We start from the raw sequence: 17292 nt of genomic DNA, 5'->3' as shown, positions 1-17292 counted from the left end.
GTCACTGTTTGAAAATCTACTTTGTGTGTATCTGTTTTTGATTTAAGATCGGAAATTTCATCACGCAATTCGGTGTTCAACTGTTGTCTACGTATGTTTTTGCTTTCGTAAACAATTTAAGTTTATCTTCCTGTCTTTGTGCGGTAATTGTTTCCATAACTTGTCGTTTTACTTTATTCTGTTCCTGTATAAACTTACGGAAACGCGTTTCACTATTTTGTAGGTGGTGATTAAAGCGTTCGTCAATTTGACTGTTCTGTTGGTCGAATTTCGCGTCTACTTTTGCATCCAGCGTGCGCGAAAGTTCTACTGTCATTAATTTAAACACCTCGCGTAATTGTGTTGTGTTTTCAGAGCATTGTATAGCGACTCCACTAATTTCGTCTCTAAGTGATTCTGTTGTAGCTGTATGCATATCCCTTAATTCTTGAGCAACAGATCTAATTTCTTCACTACTCCCCTAGCACAAGCGTAAATTTCCTCACGTAACTGTTCTTTAGTATCATGAAACTGCGCGGCAACAGCTGCAATCTGTTCACTAAGCTGTCTGGAATTGTTGTCTAATTTTTCATTAAGTTGTTTGGAATTTTCATTAAGTTGTTGTTTGAGATTTTCACTAAGTTGTTTGTGATTGTGATCTTGTCTTTGACTCTGTTGTATGGAATTTTCATTAAGTTGTTTATAACTGTTGTCCTGTTTCTCATTCATTGTCGTAAAAATGCCATAACTTGATCCCAGCTAAAATTATCGCCTCTATTCACTGTGCTATTTGATGGCATACCTGCAATTGTCACATTTTATGTAACCATTTGGTTATTCTATGATTGTTGAAAATGTTTGCCAATCGGATGTGCAGTGTTAGTCACTACACCGAAATCAAATAAATCTGTCGTACTCTGATTAAACTGTTCATTTTCGTTACAAAAATTTGTCTGTTCATTACGTAAATTTTGCAAACTGGGTGTGTCAAGCTGGGCAGCATTCATTGTAATAGAACGTCCCGCGTCATCAATTGTCGTCAAATTAACAGAGGACACAATTGAATTCATTTGTTCATCATTAGGATCAAAATTATTACAAGTAGTCGGTACACACTGATTGTCTGTAAATTGAGTATTGTCATCATTACACTGCGTGTCGCAAGTACTATCGGTCAAATTATTAGAATCGGCTATTTCACTCATTACACACCGCGATGTACTGTTAACAGTTTTTCGCGGCATTTTTACACAAATCAGAATTAAGCACAAATAAAACAAGGACAATGCAAAATGCAACAAACACTATTACAACAAAGAGCAACAAATTGCGGATGATCTGTGGAAGAAAGAGTGACAAATTAGTAAATGCGGTGCGCCAAATGCAAACTACATTTAAGTAATTAAGAGCAGATAAATGACTGCTTCTCAGAAGATTCACAGAGAAATACGATCCTGGCCGGATGCCGCCAAGTGTAACCTCTCCGTAAAATACTTTAAATGACCATTTGGAATGCAGCCAAGTGTAAACTCCCCACACAAATGTTAAGGGATGAAAATTGACTATAAACCCACACAATAATATTAATTAAATAATGAACCATGAACGAAATGTAACCTCCTAACAGAAATAATAATATCTGGTATATTTTATAAGGACAGCAGCACTGACCTTTGGCCCTGTATTCTGAATAAAACAAAAGCAAAATTCTTACCTCAATAAAAACTGCAACTATATTTGCTCTTAATTATACATTCTTCGACACAGCTTCGTGCAATGCTGGCGTATATATATATATATATATATATATATATATATATATATATATATATATTTATTTATTTTTTTTTGATTCTTGGAAGCAATAATAATGCATTGGAAATGTTCTTTAAATTGAAACGAATGTTTTTCTTTAAAAGAGTTACTTTATAAAAAAATTATTATTGGGGCAATTTTTTTTGAACAAATTAATTACAATTAACATACATTATTAAATATGCGCAAGGCTGCTTCTTTACCTTCTACAACAGTACTCATCCTGCAGAGTCCCGACCAGACCAGACTGCCGACACGCGCAGGCATGCGGCGGCCGCCAACTACTGTATCCAACTGACTACTACTGTCGACTCGCGCAGACTAGCGCAGACTAGCGACAAGCAACAACTAACAATAAACTACTCTCTGGTCAGAGATTCTGTCATGCCTCGCCCATCGCCGGCGAAGCATACGCCTTGCAATATGCCTAGACAAATAGTGTCTCCCGCCAAATATGTGTGGCCCCTGAGAGATATCGCCTGATTTCATGCAATCCCACATAACGTAACTGTCACGCACTTTCTTCTTCATGACAATTCTCTGCCGCACACTGCAGGGGCAACTAGGACGCCCCTGCATCGTTTTCAGTGCGAAGTGTTTTATGGCGCAACATACAGCCTGAACTAGGCTCACATGAACTACTGACTATGGAGACAACATTTTGGCAAAGACAACAAACAGCAAACGAGCGTAGACAAGTGGCGGAATGTACAGGTGAATATTGGAAGTTGGTACAACGCTACGACAGCCATCTAAGTCGGAGCAGCTGGGATGTACAGAAGTAGCTGGAAGGTGTTGCTCACTATTGCAAATAAAACATTTTTGATTTTCACTGTGGTTTCCATTTCGCGACCGATTGTATCTGACTTTCCGACTAGCCCTTTCACTTTGTTCGACATGAGGATAGCCAGCAGAGACCTGTGCAAGACAACACTACTTACGATGTCAGACGAGGGGCATACGAAGCTTCGGAAAGGAAGCTACATTACTTCACTCTCATTTCCTGACCTAAAATACTTATGACGATTGTTCTCTTCAATGTGGAATCTCACCACGGAAATGAACCATTTGGAGCTTTAGACCTCTCTGTAATGACAATCTAAAAGCTCAAACCGACGAAGATATCCGTGCGCCAATATTCCTGGTTACAGTAACTGACAATCCTGAAAGTCGAAAGCTTTCCAAACTGACTCACCTGGCCCGTATCACAGTACGAGCAATAATCTCAAGCCTAAACGAGGACCAGAGCACTGCCACTGGCGACAGGGCATCGATCACGTTTCCAGACAGGAGTGCTGGCAGCAAGTTGGATTGCCCTCTCCCACGTGATTCGACTTCATCATGCACACTCTGCAGCGAGGAAGACTATGTGGCTAGTTACCGCGACTGCATCGTATGGCTGCGCACTATAGCTCACCACTTGGAAAAATTACTGAGCTCCAACCAAACAAGATGGCCAAGGCACACCCTTGTGTATCCTTCGCCACAGCCAACACGTCGACGGTGCCAACCAATTAAGAAGCGCCTGATAAGCAACGCACAAACATGTCAAATGGGAAAAACAGAAACAAAATCTGTGATTCTTGAGTTTCTCCCGGCGTATTTGATAGTCAAAATATCCACGGGTGTGCTGCCGGTCTACAGTGTCCAACGGGCACAATATTTCGGCGATCATCAATCAGAAGACTACACAGCAGACACCTAAAGATGTACCCACTTCTTCCTAATAACTATGCGTAACATGCAGAAATTTACTTTCTTTTCCCACCCGATGTAGCCCAGCGCTTTGCCTCTATGTAACAGGCGTCTTAATAACGAATCAGACGAAAAGCAATGCACAACTTAAGTTCACTGTTGTACGAGTACGACCACGGAAGCAGACCAGGAAACTGGAACGAGCACGTCCCATAACAGCTGCTCCAAACAACGTTGTCAGCGGCTTGATTGTGAAAATCGTTGTTCTAGAGAAGATGATGGAGCTCCTTCCGCAGCAAACTATTGGTACAGATGCCAGCTATGCAAGCAGCCAGCGGATTTAGACCATTAAATCTGCGTGTCGGACAGCATGAATGGACTGATAATAACCAAGTCGAGCGCCAGTGGCGTTCATACTCAACATGGTGAACTTTACCAATTTCCTGGTGTTTGAAACACAGCTAAGCCTGGATGCATATCCGTGAGCCAAACTACTGTTTTTGAAGAGCTAGACCAACGGCACGTGGCGGTACAGCACTATACGCACGAAACCGATCAAGCTTTGTAGTCCATACGTCAATGGGATGTTCCACGTTTATCGCAGCATGCATACCACAGTCTTGTTCTCTAGACCCCAATAATTTCGAAATCTTGCTGAACTTACGGGTCAGGCTCTCTTTATCACAATCGACCTAAACGCCTAGTATGTTGCATGGCACTGAAGGCTGACGCTTGTCGGCACATTCGAGCTCCATGAGTACCTCTGGTTCGAGGTAGTGGCGCCACCTGACGGCAGTTCCGTAAAGTGTCTCACGAGCAGGGAGAAATGACCAGAATGTCGTCAGCCGTGGAGCACAACTGTTGCGCAAAGACCGATAGACAGTTGTTAACATTCCATTTGGACAATGAACTGACATCATTTAGTTCCATACGACGGATGTAGAGAAATTATAAACAAAGTTTAAACTGATTGTAAATCATGCCTTGCGAAAATATCTGCCATGTAAGTGAATTCAGGACGGAAAAGTCCCACCGTATTTTGACAACGAATTCCGAAAAATGTTGAGGAAGCAAAGGCTGCTGCATTGTCGGTTCAAAAGAGAACGCGCAAATGACGACAGGTAGAAATTAATAGAAATTCATGAGCGAAGCCTGCAACTAGCACGGTCATACCTTTAAATCTTGTAGGGACCCCGAGAAAATTCTGTTTCTAAGTAAAATCGCTACGTGAGTCTAAGGCTTCTATCAGTCCTCGTTGACCAAACTGATGTGGTGGTACAAGGCAGCAAAAGTAAAGCTGAAGTTTTAAATTTCGCGTTTAAGAAGTCTTTCACACAGGAGAATCGTAGAAACATACCGCCGTTTGACCATCACACAGACTCCCGTATGGAGGGCATGGTAACAAGTATCGCTGGTGCGGAGAAACAACGGAAAGTGTTGCAAGAAAATTAGTCGTCAGGTCCTGATGGAATTCCAGTTTGGTTTTACAAAGAGTACTCTACATCATTAGTCCCTTACTTAGCTTGTAATTAAAGTGAGTCTCTCCCTCAACGTAATGCCCCAACCCAGTGGAAAAAGGCGTTGGTGACTCCTGTATATAAGGAGGGTAAAAGAAGGGACCAGCATCTGTTTCCTGCAGAATCCTTGAACGTATTTTCACTTCGAAGAAATATCCTTGAGACCGAAAAGTTTCTGTCCATGAATCAGCTCAGTTTTAGAGATCATCGTTCGTGTGAAACTCATCTTGCACTTCGAACTAAGAATGAAAGGCAACAGGCAGATTACATATTTCTAGGTTTCTGAAAAGTATTTGAAGCGGTGCCCCACTGTAGACAGTTAACGTAGGTACGAGCGTGTGGAATAAGTTCACAGATATGTGAGCGGCTCGAATACTTCTTAAGTAATAGAACCCAGTATGTTGTCCTTGAGAACGAGTGTTTATCGGAGACTAGGTTATCGTCTGGAGTGCCCCAGGGAAATGTTTTCGGTACAGATAAATGATCTGGCGGACAGGGTGGGCAGCAGTCTCTGGCTGTGGTTGTGTGGTGTACCGTAAGATGTCGAAACTAAGTGACTGTGGGATGATACAAGACGCCTCACACAAAATTTCTAGTGTGTGTGATGATCGGCATTCGTTACAAACGTAGAAAAATGTAAATTAATGCGGATGAGCGGACAAACAAACCCGGAAATGTCGAATACATCATTGGAAATGTCCTGCTTGACATAGACAAGTCGTTTAAATGACTGGGCGTAACGTTGCAAAGCGACATGAAGTGAGGCGAGCAAATGAATATTGTGGTAGGGAAGGCGAATGGTCGACTTCGGTTTATTGGGAGATTTTTAGGAAAGTGGTACACCTGTAAAGGTGATCGCATATAGGGCACTGTTGAGTTCTATCTGAATGTTTGGGATCTGCACGAGGTTGGATTACAGCAACCCATCGAAGCCATTCAGAATCGGTCTGCTAGATCAGGTACGGAGATGATTCGGGAACGCAGATGGGAAAACCTGGAGGGAAGGGGACATTCTTTTCTAGAGGCGCTATTGGGGAAATTTGGAGAACAGGAATTTGAAACTGGCTGCAGAACGATTCTGCTGCGGCCAACATGAATTTCACGTAAGGACGATGAAGATAAGAGACCAGAAATTAGATTCAAATGGTTCAAATGGCTCTGAGCACTATGGGACTTAACTTCTGAGGTCATCAGTCCCCTAGAACTTAGAACTACTTGAACCTAACTAATCTAAGGACATCACACACATCCGTGCTCGAGGCAGGATTCGAACCTGCGACTCTAGCGGTGGCGCTGTTCCAGACTGTAGCGCCTAGAACAGCTCGGCCACTCCGGCCGGCGAGAAATTAGGGCTCATGCGGAGGCATAGAGATAGTCGTTTTTCCCTCCCTCTACCTGTAAGAGGAACAGGAAAGGAAACAAGTAGTAGTGGTGCAGGGTACCTGCCGCTTTACGCCTTACGCTGGCTTTCGGAGTACACAGGGAGCTCCATTGATAATTAACGGGCTAAATATCTCACGAAATATGCGTCAACCGTAAAAACTACAAAGAATGAAACTCGTCTAGCTTGAAGGGGGAAACCAGATGGCGCTATGGTTGGCCCGCTAGATGGCGCTGCCATAGGTCAAACGGATATCAACTGCATTTTTTAAATAGGAACACCAATTTTTATTACATATTCGTGTAGTACGTAAAGAAATATGAATGTTTTAGTTGGACCAGTTTTTTCGCTTTGTGACAGATGGCGCTGTCATAGCCACAAACGTATAAGCGTGTGCTATCACGTAACAATCCGCCAGTGTGGACAGTATTTGCTTCGTGATACACTATCCGTGTCAAAATGGACCAATTGTGTAAAAGGTCGATATCGTGTCACTATGTCTGTTGTGATCAAAATGCCCAACGGACGTGTGCTATGTACGCTGCTCGGTATCCTGGACGACATCATCCGAGTGTCCGGAACGTTCGCCGGATAGACACGTTATTTAAGGAAACAGGAAGTGTTCAGCCACATGCAAAACATCAACGACGACCTTAAACAAATGATGATGCCCAAGTAAGTGTTTTAGCTGCTGTCGCGGCTAATCCGCTCATCAGTAGCAGATAAATTGCTCGAGAATCGGGAATCTCAAAAACGTCGGTGTTGTAAATGCTACATCAACATCGATAGCACCCGTACCATATTCCTATGCACCAGGAATTGCATGGCGACGACTTTGAACGTCGTGTACAGTTCTGCCACTGGGCACGAGAGAAATAACGGGACGTTGACAGATTTTTTGCACTCGTTCTATTTAGTGACGATCGTCATTCACCAACAGCGGTAACGTGAACCGGCATAATATGCACTATTGGGCAACGGAAAATCCACGATGGCTGCGACAACTGGAACATCAGCGACCTTGGCGGGTTAATATATGGTGCGGCATTATGGGAGGAAGGATAATTGGCCACCATTTTAGCGATGGCAATCTAAATGGTGCAATGTATGCTGATTACCAACATAATGTTCTACCGATGTTACTACAAGATGCTTCACTGCATGACAGAATGGCGATGTACTTCCAACATGATGGATGTCCGGTACATAGCTCGCGTGCGGTTGAAGCGGTATTAAATAGCATATTTCATGACAGATGGATTGGTCGTCGAAGCACCATACCATAGCCCGCACGTTCACCTTATCTGACGTCCCCGGATTTCCTTCTGTGGGGAAAGTTGAAGGATATTTGCTATCGTGATCCATCGACAACGCCTGACAACATGCGTCAGCGCACTTTCAATGCATGTGCGAACATTACGGAAGGCGAACTACTCCCTGTTAAGAGGAATGTCGTTACACGTATTTCCAAATGCATTGAGGTTGACGGACATCATTTTGAGCATTTATTTCATTAATGTGGTATTTACAGATAATCATTCTGTAAAAGCATACGTTCTCAAAAATGATAAGTTCTCAGAGGTAAATGTATCACATTGGAACAACCGAAATAAAATGTTCAAACGTACCTACGTTTTGTATTTTAATTTAAAAAACCTACTTGTTACCAACTGTTCGTCTAAAATTGTGAGCCATATGTTTGTGACTATTACAGCGCCATCTATCACAAAGCGAAAAAAGTGGTCCAACTACAACATTCATATTTCTTTACGTGCTACAGGAATATGTAATAAAAAATGGGGGCCCTATTTTAAAAGACGCAGTTGATATCCATTTGACCTATGACAGCCCCATCTATCGGGCCAACCAAAGCGTCATCTAGTTTCCCCCTTCAAGCTAGACAAGTTTCGTTCTTTGTAGTTGTTTAGTTTGACCCTCATTTCGTGAGGTATTTGGCCTGGTCACGATCAATGGACCACCCTGCATGTAAATGTAGATGTATATTTAAACGCCACGTATGTTGCGTGGCAGTCATGACTGCCACTTGTCGGCACATTTGACATACCATGAGCATCTTTGGTTCGGGCGGTTCGCGCTACCTGAAAGGCATTTGGTGAAGCGTGTCGAGTGGGGAGATATAAGCAATATGGTGTGAGCCGCAGAACTGCGTGGTTTCGCAATGACTGCTAACCAATTGGCTGAGTTAGCAGGAGCAGCTACAGAAAGTGTGGCATGGTTGTGTTCTGCCACTCCCATGCTTGCTGCAGCTGGTGTCTGACCGACATTGGCATTTGATTCCGTATTGCCGGCCAGTGTTTTTTGAATATGAGTTAATTATGATACCGTGGTGGATTACACGAACGCAGCTAATCATCCAGTAGGCAATAGTTTCCTGATGGAGCCACGGCAGTACATAGAATACTAAATATAGCGGTAGTCTTCTGTGACCTAAAGAGCATGGTTTAGCTAAAGTGTACTCTACTGCTGCTCCTCCCCAGTTGCTGAAATCAGTAACTGCTCTTGAAGTTCGTTTCCAAACTATATGGTTGGGTTGAGCAAGGTATTGATTCACAGCTCAGAGCGGACGCCTCCGCTTTGACCTCTGTCGTTACTCATGTAACTAGTTAGCCACTGGAACTCGTATTTACCAACGTCTTGTCACCGTGTGTAGTTGGCGTTAATGACGAATGTCACCAAGTCTAAAAAGTCACAGACGTACATAAGTTCACATTTTAATGTTTAGTGTTCTGACAGACCTAATATTATTGACCACTGTGATGACCAGGGAGAGTGATAAAATGAATTTTATAATTCTAATGTAAGAAATACTTTTGTAATTTGTATTGCCTTGTTTTATTTTTATCAAGTTGCAAGAAGATAAGTTCAACTCTTTACATGATTTCGCGAGGTATAACTTTAACTTATGTACTTATCTGTCGGGCTCGTTATTTCAAACTTATTCAGTATGAGTTTGTACATCTCATACTGTATATGATAATAATTTTGAGAAATTTATTTAAATTCCTTACCTTAATTTGAACAGTAAGTTCAAGTGGCACTGAGCTGTTATCCTAGCATCGCTGGGCTGAACGGGATATAATAGACACTGGTCCAAAAGGGTACGATAAGAATTTTAATTGTTGTTTCGTGAATTACATTATTTGTTATTTTTCAGATGACCAGAGTGATTTCCATATGGAAGCTGTCTCAACGGCAGTATGAAGCTCAAGAATTGATGTTTTCATTCTCTGAGCGCAGTTCGTCTAAGCAGCTACCACAGCAGTTTGCTGTATTACGTTATCTGTGCAAGTTCTGTGCTGATTTCTTTGGCATATCAGCTTGGCTTCGTAAAGTCACTAATGAACTAATTTTAAGTTCTTAAGTGTAAATTTTTGTCTGATTTCTTGGACAAGTAAACCATGTTTCATAAACGTTATTTTGTTAACCAATTTATGTTTTAATTGTACGTGTTTGAGGTTCTCATTGTGCATTTTATTCATCCCATCTTCGCTCCACGAAACCCCTGTGAACATGACTTATAATGCCAGTGGACGACGTCTACTGCACGTCCCAGAACGACACGAGACTTAAGTGGCTGTGCCATACGATCCCATTATAATCCACAACAACAGAGGGAACCACACTTACTGCAAGTTGACGGCTCAACAGGCAACGCATTATCGTCAGACCATCCTCTAGTCATTTCTGGCATTGATATTTATGCTTCTCTACGACCCAGACGTGGAATATCACTGGAAGGCATCAACTGGAACCACTACCGTACCATAAATGTCGAAAAGTTTGCCAGTCGCCCAACCTTCAGGAATCGAAAACGATACGTTGCTACTTGAAGTTAGTGACGCAGCATCAACCGCTACAAGTCAGCAACTTCCAGGACGCATGCTCATGCTTCGGCTCCACGACGATGTCAGTATCATCAGTGAACTTTAGCTGACGGCTCTGCCGCAAATTTCACAGCTATGTATAATCCAGTAGATGCAGTGCATATTGCATTGTTGGGTGAACGGCTTCCAAACTATCTTCCTGTGAGGGATGAAAAGGACGAGATAGAAAAATAGCAGCTGAAGAGGTCATGTTGGTGCTCCTAAATCTCAACACCAGGAAGGCTGACACTCTCGACGACAACAATAATGCCCTATTGAAGCAGATGCCACTAGCTGCCGTCACATATCTGGATATTCAATGAGATTGGAAAATATCTGCGACTTGCCCAGAATTATAAACCTATAAGTTAATTACCAGCCCTTATACCTAATGTTGAATTCGTGTTGCACTCTACCGCAGCAGCTTGGTATCGCTTTATACACTGAGAAAAGTCATGGGATATCTCCTAATACCGTGTCAGACCTCCTTCTGCTCGGTGTGTCACAGCAACTTGACGTGGTATGGACTCTACATCTCGTTCGACATTTCCAGTATAAACATTGAGCGTTAATGCCTCTTTAGCTATCCATAATAGCGAAAGTATTGCCGGTGCAGGGTTATGTGCACGAGGTGATCTCTCGATTGTGTCCCATAAATGTTCGATGTGATTCATGTCTGGCGATCTGGCTGTCGAAACCATTCGTTCGAATTGTCCAGAATGTTCTTCAAACCAGCCGCAAACAATTATGGCCCGATGATATGGCGTATTGCCATCCTTAAAAATTCCATCATTGTTTGGGAACGTGACATCCATAAATTACTGCAAACGGCTCCAAGTAGGCTAACATCCGAAGGACCCAGTGAGTTCCATCTAAACACATCTCATACTATTGTGGAGTCACCACCAGTTCGAACAGTGACTTGTTGACAACTTGAGTCCATGATTTTGTGGAATCTCCGTCATACTCGAGCCCTACCATCAGTTCCTACCAACGGAATTCGGGACTCATCTGACTAGGCCACGGTTTTCCAGTCGTCTAAGGCCCAACCGATATGGTTATGAGCTCAGGTCAGGCGCTACAGCCGCGCGGGATTAGCCGAGCGGTCTAGGGCTTTGCGGTCATGGACTGTGCGGCTGATCCCCGCGGAGGTTCGAGTCCTCACTCGGGCATGGGTGTGTGTATTTCTCCTTAGGATAATTTAGGTTAAGTAGTGTGTAAGCTTAGGGACTGATGACCTTAGCAGTTAAATCCCATAAGATTTCACACATTTGAACATTTTGTGAACAGGCGCTACAGGCCATGTCGTGCTGTCAGCAAAGCCACTCAATTCGGTCATCTGATATAGCCCATTAATGCCAGATTTCGCCGCACTGTCCAAACGGACGTCCCACATTGATTTCTAAACTTCTTTCAGGAAGTGTTTCTTGTTAGCACTGCCACCTCTACGCAAACGCCGCTCCTCTCGGCCGTTAAGTGAAGGCTGTCGGCAAATGCGTTGAAATGCCTGAAATAGAGTATAAATTCATTCACGGAAAGACTCCCCCATTTTGTGTCTAAGGCATGTCTCCGCAGCAATCTTTTTCCAGGGATGCTAGTGCCGAAAGTACCGCAGGAGAACATTTTAATGTTTGGAAGGTAGGAGTTGAGGTACTGACGGAGCGAAAGCTGTGAGGAAGGGTTACGAGTCATGATCGGTTAGCTCAGTTAGTAGAGGACCTGCCCGGGAAAGGCAGAGATCCCAGTGTCGTGTGTCGGTCGGGAAGTCAGTGTTACTCTGCTAGGAAGTAAACATTATTCCATTCCATTGTGGCAGGGTGCTGCAGCAGCCAGTTACGAATTATTTCAGAAAAAAAATGTCAGCAAAAGCACACTCATTTACGATCGCGCCGATTCAGTGAAATATCCATAACATTCTTCATATTTCATAACGGTTCGAGATATCGAAATGAGATTTCGGCAGATGACAGCGTCCACCTATCGTCTAGGAGTAGCGTCTTTGATTAATAATAAAAACGTCATCCGTTATGGGTCCGAAACCCTTCATGAGTTAAACTTTGAATAATAAACAACATTTGTGGCCGAGGACTGCCGGCATAAGAGGTAACCCTCATTCCGCCAACGGCCATGTCGAAGACGGCAGTGAAGCAGACAAAGTTTCGGGGTACTCTATTTTCCGTTGGGTGGCAAACTGCCCCTAAAGGGGGAAGAATAATCAGTGACCAACGACATGAGGATACAGAAGGCAGGGGAAAGCACTGCATTAAAGACACATAATGTATATACACAGGACAAGTGGCCAGTAATTCAGAAAGTATCAAATGATCTTTCCATTGGCAAAAATTTCTGGAATAGTACCCCATTCCGATCTCGGGGAGGGTACTGCCAATGGGGAGGTGACCATGACAAAAAGATTTAATAACCAATGAAACGATTACTTTCTAGGTGTCGGGGTGTGTAATATCAGAAGCTTGAATGTGGTAGGGATGCTAAAAAATCTGAAAACGGAAAAGCAGAGGCTCAATCTAGATGTAGTAGGGGTCAGTGAAGTGAAATGCAAAGAGGGCAAGGAATTCTGGTCAGATTACTATAATACCGATAACAGCAGAAAATGATACAACGGGTGTAGGATTGGTTATGAATAGGAAGGTAGGGCACAGATTGTGTTACAGTGAACAGTTAAGTGACAGGATGGTTCTTGACGGAACTGAAAGCAAACCGATACCGACAACAATAGTTCAGACGTATATGCTGACATCGCAAGTTGAGGATGAAGAGATCGAGAAAGTATATGAGGATATTGATAGGGTAGTATAGTGCATGAAGTGAGATGAAAATCTAATAGTCATGAAGGACTGGAATGCAGTTGTGGGGGGGATGGAGTAAAAGAAAATGCTACAGGACAGTTTGGGCTTGGGATAAGGAATGAGAGAGGAGAAAAACTAATTGAGTTCTGTAATTAATTTCAGCTGGTAGTAAGAATATTCTGTTCAAGAATCACAAGAGGAGGAGATGTACATGGAAAAGGCCGGCTGAAGCGTGAAGATTTCAGTCTAAGGAATGACGAGATACGCTTGAAGTTCTCTAGGGATATAGATACAGCAATAAGGAATAGCTCAGTAAGCAGTACAGCTGAAGAGGAATAGACATCTCTAAAATGGGCAATCGTGTAAGTTCGAAAGGAAAACATACGTAAGAAGAACATAGCTGTGAAGAAACCACAAGTAACAGAAGAAATACTTCAACTGATCGAAGAAAGAAGGACGTACGCAAATGTTCAAGGAAAATCGGGAATACAAAAATACAAGTCGCTGAAGATTAAAATAAAGAGGAAGTGCGGTGAAGCTAAGACGAATAAGATGAAATGGCGGCAAGAAAAATGTGAATAAATCGAGAAAGATATGATTGTCGGGTGGACTGACTCAGCATATGCGAAATTAAAAAAGAAAAAAAAGAAAAAAAGAAATTAATAGCAAGAGTTCTAACATTAAGAGTTCAACGGAAATTCCGCTGTTAAATGCAGAGGAGAGAGCGGATAGGAGGAAAGAAGACATTGAAGGCCTCTATGAGGAAGAAGATTTTTCTGATGTGGTAGGAGAACAAACAGGAGTCGATTTAGAAAAAAAGAGGGGATCCAGTATTAGAATCGGAATTTAAGATAGCGTTGTAGGTCTTGAGATCAAATAAGACAGGAGGAATAGATAACATTCGACCAGAATTTCTAAAATAATTGGGGAAGTGGTAACAAAAGAACTATTGACGTCGGTGTGTAGAATGTATGAGTCTGGCGATATACCATCTGCCTTTAGGTAAAATATCGTCCACACAATTCCGAAGACTACAAGAGCTGACAAGTGCAAGAACTGTCGCACAATCAGCTCATGCATCCAAGATGCTAAAAAAAATAATATACAGAAGAATGGGAAAGAAAATTTAGATTGTGTTAGATGACGACCAGTTTCGCTTTAGGAAAAGTAAAGGCGCTAGGGAGGCAATTCTGACGTTGCGGTTGATAATGGAAGCAAGACTAAAGGAAAACAGGATTTGTCGACCTGCAAAAAGGGTTCGATAATGTAAAATGATGCAAGATCTTCGAAATTCTGAGAAAAATAGGGATAAGCTATAGGGAGAGACGGGTAATATACAATATGTACAAGGGCCAAGGGAGAATAGTAAGAGTGGGCGACCCAGAACGAAGTGCTCAAATGAACAAGGATTAAGGCAGGGATGTAGTCTTTCGCCCCTACTACATAAGCTGTACTTGAAGAATCAATGATGGAAACAAAAAAGCTTCAGGAGTGTGATTAAAATTTAAGGTGAAAATATAACAGTGATAAGATTCACTGATTACATTTATGTCCTGAGTGAAAGCGAATGAGGACAGAATATGGATGGAGGTCACCGGTAAATCGAAGAAAGACGAAGATAATGAGAAGTAGCAGAAATGAGAACAGTGAGAGATTTAACATCAGGATTGCTGGTCACGAAGTAGATGAAGTTAGGGAATTCTACTACAGCAAAATAACCAATGACGGACAGAGCAAGGAGGACATCAAGAGCAAACTAACACTGGTGAAAAGGCGTTTCCAGGTCAAGAGAAGTCTACTAGCACCAAACATAAGCCTCAATTTGAGGAAAAAATTTCTGAGAAATTATGTCTCGAGCACAGCATTGTATGCTGGTGAGACAAGCACTGCGGGAAAACCGGAAAAAAGTGAAAGGAAGCATTGAAGAAATGGCACTGCAGACGAATATTTAAAATTTAGGGGACCTGATAAGGAATGAGTGAGTTCTGCACAGAATCGGAGAGGAAAAGAATAAGTGGAAAACACTGACAAGGAGAAGCGACAGGACGATTGTTAAGACACCAGGAAAGGACTTCCATGGTACTAGAAGGCGCTGCAGAGGAAAAAAACTGTAAAGGAAGAGAGCAGTTGGAATACGTTAACCTTGTAATTTAGGACGCAGGTTTCAATTGCTACTCTGAGATGAAGAGGTTGGCACAGGAGAGGAATTTGTAGTGGGTCACATCAAACCAGAGACGAGACTGATGAAAAAAAAAGTGCAAAGAAGAGAGTATTTTACGATATGATTACTATGCAAACTTGATTATCTACCATGTTATTCAACTATCTACAGACTTTTAAGCCGAAAGATAGCAATTTTTAAGGGACATCGATAGCTGGTGAAATGAGAAATGCTGTGGGTGTTAGAACAACATAAATTAAGAGACAACCCATCTGTTTTGTACCGTGAATCTGCTTTCCATAAGCTATGGCTTTGTTTTTCCTCAGTTCCTCATCTAATAAACTTAATAAACCTCCTTCTCAGAATTCGTTTGACAAATGAAGCATATTTTAACATGGCAGCGAGAGAAATGTGTAGGCTTCACCCAAAATTCAACACTCACGACGCTACTCTGGAAGTTACAGATGCTTAACAAGCCAGGCGAAAAGCCGGCCGCGGTGGTCTCGCGGTTCTAGGCGCTCAGTCCGGAACCACACGACTGCTACGGTCGCAGGTTTGAATCCTGCCTCGGGCATGGATGTGAGTGCTGTCCTTCGTGTTGTGGGCTGACAGGAGACCAACCCACTAGATTTACAGGAAGCCGAAAGGCACGCGTTTTAGCTCACGCAGGCTGGCTTGAGGTCTGGAACAGGACAAGGAAATTAGAACTTAGAAAAACGGACGCAGATGGTGGAATACTTAATTTTAATCCATTAATGTTGAACGTAGCTCTTGTCTGTGCATTATTTACAATATCAATAGCAACTGATAATGGCGCCTTGCAAGGTCGTAGCAAATGACGTAGCTGAAGGCTATGCTAACTATCGTCTGGGCAAATGAGAGCGTATTTTGTCAGTGAACCCTCGCTAGCAAAGTCGGCTGTACAACTGGGGCGAGTGCTAGGAAGTCTCTCTAGACCTGCCGTGTGGCGGCGCTCGGTCTGCAATCTCTGATAGTGGCGACACGCGGGTCCGACGTGTACTAACGGACCGCGGCCGATTTAAAGGCTACCACCCAGCAAGTGTGGTGTCTGGCGGTGAAAGCACACTTCGGTTAGTTCGGTTTAAGTGGTTCTAAGTTCTAGGGGACTGATCACCACAGATGTTAAGTCCCATAGTGCTCAGAGCCATTTGAACCATTTTGAACCAGGCGAAAATTAACCGATGCATTTTCAGCGAAATTCGTTTTAGATATTAACCAAAGCAGAGGTGTCAGTAGATCTTTCTGAATGACCACAATGCAAGTATGGGTGTGGAGGACCCCCACTTAATATTTACAGAAAGTGTGAGTGTAGGCTTCAGTTTAGAACGGCACTTCCTTTCCAGCGCTCGACACTTCCACTACAACTCCCTACACTAGCGCTCTCCCCATGCATGCCCTGCTATCTGTGCATATATCGGCCATGGTATTCTGTGCGCACTATACTGCCAGCATCATCGGCGGAACTGTTCAGTGCCCCAAGTTCTGCCAAAACAATATATTTACGACAGAAATTGGTAAGGGCATTGAGAATGATATTCTCACATTTCGCCACTAAATTCACCTGATCTGAACGTGACGGAACACATTGGGAGGTTATCTAATGCCACCCCTGCAGTGTCTTTAATTTACTGTACTTTACCTTTTTATTACCAAAAATCCAATTACACTCTATCAGCCCAATACTGTGCCACGTCTACAATTTCTTGTCCATGCACAAATCGTTGAGGTTGTATCTACAGGGATATTTCGAGTGGACCGAGGAGGTGTTCCATGTTTTACACATGTCTTCATTCACGCTACCATAACCCTACCTAATCATGTTTTCAATGAAGTCATCCGTGTTTTTATCCTGTTCGGGATCCTCCATCTTAGCTAGCTTTCTCTGAAGCCGCCAGATACTGCACATTCTCGTGGATAGTCAAGTGGTGGTTCTTCAAAGATCGTGTTTAAGAACCTTTCACGGGACCTCAGTTGTCCAGCCTCGCACTCATTGCCAGAGAGAGGAACCATCGGTGGATAGTCTTCTGAGCCC

Source organism: Schistocerca serialis, chromosome 8 (assembly GCF_023864345.2).
Source record: "Schistocerca serialis cubense isolate TAMUIC-IGC-003099 chromosome 8, iqSchSeri2.2, whole genome shotgun sequence".
NCBI classification, from domain to species: Eukaryota; Metazoa; Arthropoda; class Insecta; order Orthoptera; family Acrididae; genus Schistocerca; species Schistocerca serialis.
Note: the sequence above shows the minus strand (reverse complement) of the source record.